The sequence below is a fragment of the Diceros bicornis genome, chromosome 4, assembly GCF_020826845.1.
Source record: "Diceros bicornis minor isolate mBicDic1 chromosome 4, mDicBic1.mat.cur, whole genome shotgun sequence".
Lineage (NCBI taxonomy): Eukaryota > Metazoa > Chordata > Mammalia > Perissodactyla > Rhinocerotidae > Diceros > Diceros bicornis.
Genome location: NC_080743.1, coordinates 25,150,577 through 25,163,605, shown reverse-complemented (window position 1 = coordinate 25,163,605; position 13,029 = coordinate 25,150,577).

Below are 13,029 nucleotides of genomic sequence, written 5' to 3'. Positions count from 1 at the left end.
TAAGATCAGGAACAAGACAAGGTAGCCCACTATCACTACTCCTAGTCATCATGGTACTGGAAGTAGCCAGAGCAATCAGGCAAGAAAAAGAAATACAATACATCACAATTAGAAAGGAAGAAGAAAAGATGTCTCTATTTGCAGGTGACACAATTTTACGTAGAGAAAATCCTAAAGATTCCCCCAAAAAACTCTTAGATCTAATCAACACATTCAGTAAAGTTGCAGGATAAAAAATTAACATACAAATAACAGTAGCATTTCTATACACTAGCAATGAAACATCTGAAAAAAAAATAAAGAAAACAATCCAATTTACAATGGCATCAAAAACAACAAAATACTTAGGAATAAATTTAACAAGAAGGTGAAAGATCTTTACATTGAAAACTACAAGATATTGATGGAAGAAATTGAAGAAGACACAAATAAATCAAAAGGTACAATAGAAAATTTCTATAAATACTCTGTCCTCTTCATGGATTGTTCCCTTTATTATTACGTAGTGCCCTTCTTTGTCTCTTGTTACAGTTTTTGTTTTAAAGTCTATTTTGTCTGATATAAGTATTGCTACCCCAGCTTTATTTTCATTGCTATTTGCATGAAGTATCTTTTTCCATCACTCCACTTTCAGTTTGTGAATGTCTTTAGGTCTGAAGTGTGTCTCTTGTATGCAGCATATATATGGGTCATGTTTCTTTATCCACTCAGCCATTGTATGTCTTTTGATTGGAGCCTTTAGTCCATTGACATTTAAAGTAGCTCTTGATAAGTATGTACTTATTGCCATTTTGTTACTTTTTTTCTGTGTATTTTAGTAGTTCTTCTCTGTTTCTTTCTTCTTTTCTTGCTCTCTTGCCTTCTGGTTTGATGGCTTTCTTTAGTATTATGTTTAGGTTTCTTTCTGTTAATTTTTTTCTGTATTTATTACAGGTTTCTGGTTTGTGATTACCATGAGGTTCATATATAATAACCTATGTAAATAACAATCTATGTTAAGTTGGTGGTCTCTTAAGTTTGACCTCTTGCAAAAAGCTCTACTCTTTTACTCCACTCCCCTCACATTTTGTGTTTTTGATATCACATTTAACTTCTTCCTTGTGTGTGTGTATCCATTAACTTCTTATCATGGAAATAGATAATTTTAGTTCTTTTGTCTTTTGACTTTCATATTAGCTTCATAGGTGATTGATCTGCTACATTTATTGTATATCTACCTTTACCAGTGAATTTTTTTTTTATAATTTTCTTATTCCTATTTGTGGTCTTTTCTTTTACACTTAGATAAGTCCCTTTAGCATTTCTTGTAAGGCTGGTTTCTTGGTGATAAACTCCTTTAGTTTTTTCTTGTCTGGAAAACTTTTTCTCTCTCCTTCCATTCTGAATGATAACCTTGCCAGGGAAAGTATTTTTGGCTGTAGGTTCTTTTCCTTTCGGCACCTTAAATGTATCATGCCACTGACTTCTAGCCTGTAAGGTTAGTGCTTTTTATGTAACTTGTTGTCTTTCTCTTGCAGCTTTTAGGATTCTCTCTTTATCTTTAATTCCTGACATTTTAATTTTGATGTGTCTCAGTGTGGGCCTCCTGGGGTTCATCTTGTTTGGTGCTCTCTGTGCTTTCTGTACCTGGATGTCTGTTTCCTTCTTTAGATTGGGAAAGTTTTTGAAGAAAGCTATTATTTCTTAAAATATGTTCTCTGTCCCTTTCTCTCTCTTCTCCTTCTGGGACACCTATAATACGGATGTTAGTATGCTTGATGTTGTCCCAGAGATCCCTTAGACTGTCCTCGTCCTTTATAATTCTTTTTTCTTTTTTCTGTTCAGCTTGGGTGATTTCCTCTACTCTTTCACCCAGCTCACTAGGCCGTTCTTCTTTGTCATCTACTCTGCTATTGATTCCCTCTAGTGAATTTTTCATTTCTATTATTGTATTCTTCAGTTCTGATTGGTTCTTTTTTATACTTTCCAATTCTTTGTTGAAGTTCTCACTGTGTTTATCTATTATGCCAAGATCAGTGAGCATCCTTATAACTGTTAGTTTATATTTGTTTATCAGGTAAATTGTTTATCTGTTTCATTTAGTTCTTTTTCTGAGAATTTGTCCTGTTTTGTTATTTGGAACATATTCCTTTGTCTCCTCATTTTGCCAATTTCTCTGTGCTTATATCTATGTATTAGGCAGATCAGCTACGTCTCCTGATATTGGAAAAGCGGGCTTATGTAAGAGATGCCTTATGAGGCCCAGGAACGTGCTTCCCTCTTGTCACCAGTTCCAAATGTTCCAAGAGTGTCCCCTGTGTATCCTGTGTGGGATACATGTGCCTTTCTGTTGTGTCAGGGTTGCTCTTCCTACAGGTGCACGGGAAGGCTACACTGTCCCCCTGGCCAGCTGGTCATAAAGCTCCACTGTGAGCAGCTGCTATGGTCCCTTTTGTCACTTTACTGGGCATGGGGAGCCCCAGTACAGCTGGCTGCAAGGTCTAATAGCACATACTGGCTGCTGTTTGGTTGTTAAGTGAGCAGGCCCCCAGCATGGCTGTTTGCTAGGCTCAGGGGCTCACAATTGTTGTAGGACTCTGGCCTGTGAAGCTGTTGCCAGCTTTCTCAGGAGCACAGCTGGGTGGGGCTGGCCCCAGGCATGGCAGCACACAATTATTTCAGTCTCTGGAGGGTGGGGCAGATCCCTTATGTGGCTGTTTGAGAAGCACAAGTCTGGGAGAGTGATGTCAGCATATGGCAGAGTGAGCTCTTCCTTTAGTCTCTCCACCCTAAGATACCACAGAAATGACATTCATAAGCCAACAGAGGACATTCACACAACACAATAGATGTCTGAGAGATCCACGCAGCCATACATCTGAAGGTGGAGGTGCTGGACCCTCTGGGAGGCAGTGGAAGGAGGTAAAGGGATTTCCTCTCCCTCCCAAAGTGGCAGCAATCCAGGGCACAGGATCGTGTGCACGGCAGCCAGCACATGACTCTGAGAGGAGAGGGGGAAAAGGGAAGCCCTCTGCTGGAATACTTTGCTCTCAAAGCTGCCTCCCTGCCCATGGGAACATTCCAAGGAGGTTAAGCATTCATGGGGGCGTCTTCACCAAGCTGAGTAGCCCAGGAGGGCAGACAGTGGGTGCAGAGTGGAAGCACTCCTGGGATCACACACGTGAAAGAAAGCAGCGCCCCCCCGGATGGTGCACCAGCTCTGCCCTAGGCCAGAGCAGGGGAACCCCGACAGAGTGCCTGTGCATGTACATGTGTAACACAACACTGGCCAGCAGGCAAGCGCAGACAGGCCCCAGTCAGCCAGCTTCTAAAGGACAGGAACAGCTGCCAGGTATCACAGCATGTTCAGAATACACAGCTCCTCCCCCCCTTAAGTGCTGGCAAGTGGAATCTGTTACCAGATACTACCACTATGTGATGGCACAAATCCACTCCGTCAAACAACATGAAGAGGTATATTAACACTCCAGACCAGGAGGAAAATGACAAGACCCAGAAATCAATCCTGAAGTCACAGAAATTTACAATCTAAATGATAGAGAATTCAAAATAGTTATCATAAAGAAACTCAACAAGTTACAAGAAAACTCAGAAAGACGGTTCAATGGAATCAGGAATAAAATTAATGAACAGAGGGAATTCTTCACAAAAGAGATTGAAACTATAAAAAAAAAAAAATCCGAAATGTTGGAGTGAAAAACACAATGGATGAGATAAAGAAAAATCTGAAATCCTTATATAACAGAGCTGATATTATGGAGGACAGAATTAGTAATTTGGAAGACAGAAATATAGAAATGCTTCAGATAGAGGAGGAGAGAGAACTAAGACTAAAAAGAAATGAAGAAATTCTCCAAGAAAATGCAACATAAATATTATAGGTATTCCAGAGGGAGATGTGAGGGAGAAAGGATCAGAGAGCTTGTTCAAAGAAATAATAGCTGAGAATTTCCCAAACCTGGAGAAGGAACTGGAAAGCACAAGTCTGCTGCAGATCACAAGTCTCACCTCCTGAGGCCTACACACTCTGTCAACGTCAACACAGTCCTGTCCCATGCACATGCCCCATGCAGCTGAAGGGGACCAACTTGGCCCACTGCAGAAGCCCCCCACACACAGCCAAAACAGGCTCACCCCTTGTACATGCCCTGCCCCATAGGGACAGACCCACTCACCTGCTGCAGAGGTCCCACACATCCCATCTCTGTGGGCCCACACGTTGCCTGTGGGCTTGCTGATCGGTGGTGCCAGTTCTAGGGCATGCTGCCTGCCCTGGCTGAACTGGATTAAATCAGTGCCCTAGTGGGCTGGGCAAATCCCTGGGCTAACAGGCCAGGGGAAGTAATCTAATGGCATCTGCCAGCCTCTGTGTCAGCATGCCTGTACTAGGTCACAATAATGGCTCACCAGTGTCCCAGTCCCTGAGGACGTGGTTCCAGGCACCTCCTGCCTCCCTGAGATGTGCCTAGAGCCTATCAAGTGAGTCTCTTTCACCAAAGGACTGTGTTCCTTTCTTCCTGGTGATTTTATGTTGCTTTCCAGAACAGGTGAATTTGTGCCTGGACCCTTTAAGTGCAGGCTCTTCTTTCGCTTATGTTCAACAGCTTTTCTGGGGGTATTCCTTGTTGTTTTTAATAGCCAGCAAAGCCAAATATTATGACACTCATCTCAGTTGTGCTGAGTTCAAAAGCTGCATGTTGTGGCAAAGTTCTCCATCTCAGATCTCCTGCTCCTCCAGGAAAAGCTTCATACCTTAAGATTGCTCCTAGCTCTGAAGTGCTGCAGCTGCAATGTGGCTTTTTCCTCTCCAGAAAGGTATTTCTGCCTCTTCCACCTCAGTCAGTTCTGTCCCTTCTTGGGGTTCTTTTTATCCAGCTTCCGGTTCTCTCTCAGGGGTAATTGTCCCACATGTAGTTGTAAATTTGTGGTGTCCCTGGGAGGAGGGGAGTTCAGAGTCCTCCTACACCGCCATCTTCCCAGCGATTTGAAGTATTTTTAACCATCATTCCAAATTATTCTCATGAACAGTAAACTTTGGAAATTGTTGATCATATCTCCACCTAATAGACCTATTTCATTCCACTTGTTTATTTGGAGTTAATAGCTTCTGGCTTTGTGTAGCTCAGTACGTGTGCAGTAAAAAAAAAAAAAAAAAAAAATCTTGCTTTTGTGACCACAATGGTATGAAACTAGAAATCAACTATATGAAAGAAAACTGGAAAAGGCACAAGTATGTGGAGATTAAACAAAATGTTACTGAACAACTATTGGGTCAATGAAGAAATCAAAGGAGAAATCAAAAAGTACCTGGAGACAAACGAAAATGAAAATGTGGCATGCCAAAATTTATGCGATACAAGAAAAGCAGTTCTAAGAGGGAAGTCTATAGGAATACAGGCCTACCTCAACGAACAAGAAAAATCTCAAATAAACAATCTCACAGTGCAGCTAAAGGAACTGGAAAAAGAAGAACAAACAAAGCCCAAAATCAGTAAAAGGAAGGAAATAATAAAAATCAGAGTGGAAATAAATGAAATAGAGACTAAAAAGAAAACAGAAGGAATTGAGTGACGTCAGTATCATGGCAGAGTGAGCTTTCCCTGTAGACTCTCCTCTCTAAGATACAACAAAAAGGACATTCATATACCAACAGAGCACATTCACACAACAAAAAAGATACCTGAGAGGCCCACACAGCCATACGTCTGAAGGTGGAGGTGCTGGAACCCCCAGAGGAAGTGGAAGGAGGTAAGGAGAACTCTTCTCCTTCCTGAATGACAGCAACCCTAGGACCAGGTCCATGCGGCCCTTGCGGGGGCCTGGGGGGGGGGGAGCCCTACACGAGAAAACTCTCTCTCTCTAAGTTCTCTCACAGCCTGTGGGAAAGTCCCATATGGAGGGGACTGAACTGTTACGGGGGTGCCTTCATCAAGCAAGCACTGCAGGAGTGCAGATAGTGAGGGAAGCACAAGAAGCCCCATGGATCGTGCAGGCAAAAGAAAGAGGCCTTCTCCCCCGCCCAGCACCCCCGCACAACAGGTTGGCTGCAGAGCCTCCAAACTGCAGCAGGCTCAGAATACATAGCTCTTGACCCCCACCTAGTGGCGGCAGGTGGAAGCTATGACTAGATATTTTCAGAATGAGGAAAAATAAGCCCCACACCCTCAAGTAGTATGCAAAAATATACTAAATCTCCAGACCATAAGGAAAATGACAAGCACCCAGAAATCAATCCTGAAGGCACAGAAATTTGTAACCTAAATGACAGAGAATTCAAAATAGCTATCACAAAAAAGCTCAATGAATTACAAGAAACTACAGATAGACAATTTAATGAAATAAGGAACTTCTTCACAAAAGAGATTGAAACTATACAGGAAAACCAATCAGAAAAGTTGAAGATGAAAAACACAATGGAGGAGATAAAGAAAAATCTGGAACCTTTAAAGAATAGAGCTGACAATATGGAGGAAAGAATGAGCTTTACTGAGGATAGGAATGCAGAAATGCTCCAGACGGAGGAGGAGAGAGAATTGAGACTAAAAAGAAATGAAGAAATTCTCTGAGAAATATCCGACTCAATTAGGACATGCAACTTAAGGATTATAGGTATTCCAGAGAGAGAAGAAAGGGGAAAAGGAGCAGAGAGCTTGTTCAAAGAAATAATAGATGAGAACTTCCCAAACCTGGGGAAGGAGCTGGAAATACAAGTGAATGAAGGCAACAGATCTCCAAAATATATCAACATGAAAAGACCCTCTCCAAGGCATATAGTAGTAAAACTGGCAAAAGTCAATGACAAGGAAAAGAAATTTAGGTCAGAAAGACAAAAAAAATAATGTAAAAAGGAATCCCAATCAGGCTGTCAGCCAATTTCTTGGCAGAAACTCTACAGGCTAGGAGAGAGTGGAATGATATATCAAAATTCTGAAAGACAAAAACTTTCAGCCAAGAATACTCAATCGAGCAAAAATATCCTTCAGATATGATGGAGAAGTAATAACTATCCCAGATAAACAAAGCTAAGGGAGTTCTTTGCCACAAGACCCCCCTACAAGAAATGCTCAAGAAGGTCCTCATGCCTGAAAAAAAAAATGGAAAAGAGATACAAAGCTTTGAGCAAGGAGAAAAACAGGTAGACAAAATCAGAAAAATTGCAGCTCTCTATCAGGAGAGGTTAGCAAACACTTAATTATAACATCAAAGATTAAGGGAAGGAAAATCCTAAAAGTAAATATAACCTCATCACTTTAAACACAAATTCACAACACAAGATGGGATAATTTGTGACAATAATAACTTAGAAGGAGAAGAGGAAAAGGATCGAATTGACTTAGTCTAAGGAAATAGGCCATCAGAAAATGGACTATCTCATCTATGAGATTTTTTATACAAACCTCATGGTAACCACTAAACAAATAAACAGAATAGAGACACATACAATAAATAAATAGAAAGCTAAGAAAACCATCATACAGAACTACCAAACTGAATTGTTAGTCTGAAACACACAGGACGAGAAACAAAGCAAATGCAAAAGAACTGGAAAATGAGTGATAAAATAGCAACATTAAGTCCTCATGTATCAACAATCACTCTAAATGTAAACGGATTGAATTCTCCAATCAAAAGACACAGAGTGGCTGGCTGGATTAAAAAATAAGATCCAAAAATATGCTGCCTCCAGGAAACACATCTCAGCTCTACACATAAACACAGGCTCAGAGTGAAAGGAGGGAAGACAATATTCCAACCTAATGGCAAACAAAAGAAAGCAGGTGTTGCCATACTTATATCAGACAAAGTAGACTTCAAGATAAAACAGCTAATGAGAGACAAAGAGGGGCAATGTATGATGATAAAAGGGACACTCCACCAAGAAGACATATCACTTATAAATATATATGCACCCAACACAGGAGCACCAAAGTACATAAAGCATCTATTAACAAACCTGAAAGGAGATATTAACAACAACACAATAATAGTAGGGGATCTTAACATCCCACTTAATCAATGGGTAGATCATCCAGACAGAAAGTCAGTAAGGAAATAGTGGACTTAAATGAAAAACTAGACAAGATGGACTTGATAGATATATACAGAGCACTCCATCCAAACACAGCAGATCACATATTCTTCTCAAGTGCGTAAGTATCATTCTCAGGGATAGACCATATGTTGGGAAACAAGGCAAGCCTCTATAAATTTAAGAAAATCAAAATCTTAACAAACATCTTTTCTCTCCATAACACTATGAAACTTGAAATCAACTACAATAAAAAAACTGGGAAAGTGACAAAGATGTGGAGACTAAACCACATGCTACTGAACAACCAATGGATCACTGAAAAAATTAAAGGAGAAATCAAAGAATATCTGGTGACAAATGAAAATGTAAATACACCATACCAACTCATATGGGATGCAGTTAAAGTGGTCTTGAGAGGGAGACTCATAGCAATACAGGCCCACCTCAACAAATAAGAAAAATCCCAAATAACCAACCTTAAACTACACCTAACCGAAGTAGAAAAGGAAGACCAAACAAAGCCTCAAGTCAGCAAAAGGAGGGAAATAATAAAAATTTGAGCATAAATAAATGAAATTGAAACCAAAAAGACAGTAGAAAGGATCGATGAAACAAGGAGCTGGTTCTTTGAGAAGATAAATGAAATTGACAAACCCTTAGCCAGACTCACTAAGAAAAAAGAAAAAAGGCTCAAATAAATAAAATTAGAAATGAAAGAGGAGAAATTACAACAGACACCACAGAAATGCAAAGGATTATAAGAGACTACTGTGAAAAACTATATTCCAACAAATTGGACAATCTAGAAGAAAAAGATAAATTCTTAGACTCATACAACCTCCCAAAACTGAGTCAAGAAGAAATAAAGAACCTGAACAGACCAATCACAAGTAAAGAGGTTGAAACAGTAATCAAAATCCTCCCAAAAAATAAAAGTCTGGTACCAGATGGCTTCTGTGGAGAATTTTACCAAACATTTAAAGAATATTTAATACATATCCTTCTCAAACTATTCCACAAATAGAGGAAGATGGAAATCTTCCTGACACATTCTACGAAGCCAACATCACCTTGATACCAAAGCCGGACAAGGACAATACAAAAAAGTAAAATTACAAGCCAATATCCCTGACGAACGTAGATGCATAAATCCTCAACAAAACATTGGCAAACCAAATACAACAATACATTAAAAAGATCACACACCATGACCAAGTGGGATTTATACCAGGGACACGGGGATGGTTCAACATCTGCAAATCAATCAATGTGATACATCACATTAACAGAACAAGGAATAAAAACCACATGATCATCTCAATAGATGCAGAAAAGGCATTTGACAAGATACAACATCCATTTGTGATAAAAACTCTGAACAAAATGGGTATAGAGGGAAAGTACCTCAACATAATAAAGGCCATATATGACAAACCCACAGCAAACATCATACTCAACAGGAAAAAACTGAAAGCCAATTTCTGAGAACAGGAAGAAGACAAGGGTGTCCACTCGCACCGCTCTTATTCAGCAAAGTACTGGAAGTTTTGGCCATAACAATTAGGCAAGAGAAAGGAATCAAAAGGAATCCAAATAGGCAATGAAGAAGTGAAATCTCACTGTTTGCAGATGACATGATTTTTATATATAGAAAACCCTAAAGAATCCATTGGAAAACTATTAGAAATAATCAACAACTACAGCAAAGTTGTAGGGTACAACATCAACTTACAAAAATCAATTGCATTTCTATACTCTAATAACAAACTAACAGAAAGGCAACTCAAGAAGACAATCCCACTTAGAATTGCAACAAAAAGAATAAAATATCTAGGAATATATTTAAGCAAGGAGGTGAAAGACCTATACAATGAAAACTATAAGATATTATTGGAAGAAATGGATGATAACAGAGAGAAATGGAACGACATCCCATGCACATGGATCAGAATAAACATAGTGAAAATGTCCACACTACCTAAAGCAATCTACAGATTCAATGCAATCTCAATCAGAATCTCAATGGCATTCTTCACGGCAATAGACCAAAGAATACTAAAATTCATATGGGGCAACAAAAGATCCCGAATAGCCAAAGCAATCCTAAGAAAAAAGAACAAAAGCTGGAGGCATCATGGGGCCAGCCTGGTGGTGTAGCGGTTAAGTTCACACATTCTGCTTCAGTGGCCTGGAGTTTGCTACTTTGGATCCTGGGTGCGGACCTATTCACCGGTCATCAAACCATGCTGAGGTGGCGTCCCACATAGAAGAACTAGAAGAACCTACAACTAGGAAATACAACTATGTAGTATGTACTGGGGGCTTTGGGGAGAAAAAAGAAGAAAAGAGGAAGATTGGCAACAGATAGCTCAGGGCCAATCTTCCTCAAAAAAAACAAAAACAAAAAAAAAGGATAAAAAACCTAAAAAAAGAAAAAAAAAACAAAAAAGCTGGAGGTATCACAGTCCCTGACTTCAAAATATACTACAAAGCTATAATAATTAAAACAGGGTGATACTGGTACAAAAACAGACACACAGATCAGTGGAACAGAATTGAAAGCCCAGAAATATGGGCAGCTAATCTTCGGCAAAGGAGCTAAGAACATACAATGGAGAGAAAGCAAAGTCTCTTCGATAAATGGTGCTGGGAAAACTGGACAGGCACATGCAAAAGAATGAAAGTAGACCACCTTCTTTCACCATACACAAAAATTAACTCAAAATGGGCCTAAGACTTGAAGGTAAGACCTGAAACTACAAAACTCTTGAAAGAAAGTATAAGCAGTACACTCTTTGACATGGGTCATAGAGGGATCTTTTCGAATTCCGTGTCTACACGGACAAGGGAAACAAAAGAAAAAATAAACAAATGGGACTTCATCAGACTAAAGAGCTTCTGCAAGGCAAATGAAACCAGAATGAAAATGAAAAAACAACCCACAAGCTGGGAGAAAGTATTTGTAAACCATATATCCAACAAGGGGTTAATCTCCATAATATATAAAGAACTCACAGAACTGAACAACAAAAAAACAAATAACCCAATCAACAAATGGGGAGAGGATATGAACAGACATTTTTCCAAGGAAGATATACAGATGGCCAATAGGCACATGAAGAGATGTTCAACATCACTAATCATCAGGGAAATGCAAATCAAAACAACACTAAGATATCACCTTACACCCTGAGAATGGCTATAATCACCAAGACAAAAAATAACAAATGTTGGAGAAGTTATGGAGAAAAGGGAACCCTCATTCACTGCTGGTGGGAATGCAAACTCATACAGCCTGTACGGAAAGCAGTATGGAGATTCCCCAAAAAATTAGAAATAGAAAGACCTTATGATCCAGCTATCCCACTACTGGGTATCTATCCAAAGAACCTGAAATCAAAAACCCAAAGAGGCTTATGCACCTCTATGTTCATTGCAGCATTATTCACCATAGCCAAGAAGTGGAAGCAACCTAAGCATCCCTCGGCTGATGATTGGATAAAGAAGATGTGGTATATATATATACAATGGAATACCACTCAGCCATAAAAAAAGACAAAATCATCCCGTTTGCAACAACATGGATGGACGTGGATGGTATTATGTTGCGCAAAATAAGCCAGACAGAGAAAGACAAATACCATGTGATTTCACTCATATGTGGAAGATAAACTAACACAGACAGGACAGAGAGAACAGTTTGGTGGTTACCAGGGGGAAGGGGGTTGGGAGGTGGGCACCAGGGGTGAAGCGACACATTTATATGGTGACTGACAAACAATAATGTACAACTAAAATATCACAATGTTATAAACTATTATGACATCAATTTAAAAAAATGACAATAGAAAAAAATCAATGAAACTAAGAGTTGGTTCTTTGAAAAGATAAACAAAATTGACAAAACTTCAGCTAGACTCACCAAGCAAAAAAGAGAGATGGCTCAAATGAATAAAATCAGAAATTAAAGAGGAGTAATTACAATGGACACCTCAGAAATACAAAAGATGATAAGAGAATACTATGGAAAGCTATATGCCAACAAATTGGATAATCTAAAATAAATGGATAAATTCTTAGACTCATACAGGACTTGTATGCTTAAAACTAGAAAACATTATTGAAAGAAATTGAAGACGACACAAAGAAATTGAAAAATATTCTGTGCTCTTGGACTGGAAAAATTGACGTAATTAAACTATCCATACTTCCTAAAGCAATCTACAGATTCAATGCAATCTCTACCAAAGTTCTAAAAACATTTTTCACAGATATAGAACAAAGAATGCTAAAATTTATATGGAACAACAAAAGACCCCAAATGGCCAAAGGAATCCTGAGAAAAAAGAACAAAGCTGGAGATATCACACTCCCTGATTTCAAAATATACTACAAAGATATAGTAACCAAAATAGCATGGTAGTAGCACAAAAACAGACACACAGAAAAGTGGAGCAGAATTGAGAGCCCAGAAATAGAGGCACACATTTATGGACAGGTAATTTTCCACAAGGGAGCCAAGAACATACAATGTAGAAAGGAAAATCTCTTCAGTAAATGGTGTTTGGAAACCTGAATAGCCACGTGCAAAAGAATGAAAGCAGCCCATTGTCCTATACCATACACAAAAATTAACTCAAAATGGATTAAAGATTTGAATGTAAGACCTGCAACTATAAAACTTCTAAAAGAAAACATAGGCAGTATGCTCTTCAACATTGGTCTTAGCAGCATATTTTCAAACATCATGTCTGACCAGGCGAGGGAAACAAAGGAAAAAATAAGCAAATGGGACTTTATCAAACCAAAAAGCTTCTGCACAGCAAAAGGAAACCATCAACAAAACGAAAAGACAACCTAACAATTGGGAGAAGATATTTGCAAACCATGTGTCTGATAAGGGGTTAATATCCAAAATATATAAAGAACACATACATCTCAAAAACCAGAAACAAACAACCCAATTAAAAAATGGGCAAAAGATCTGAACAGACATT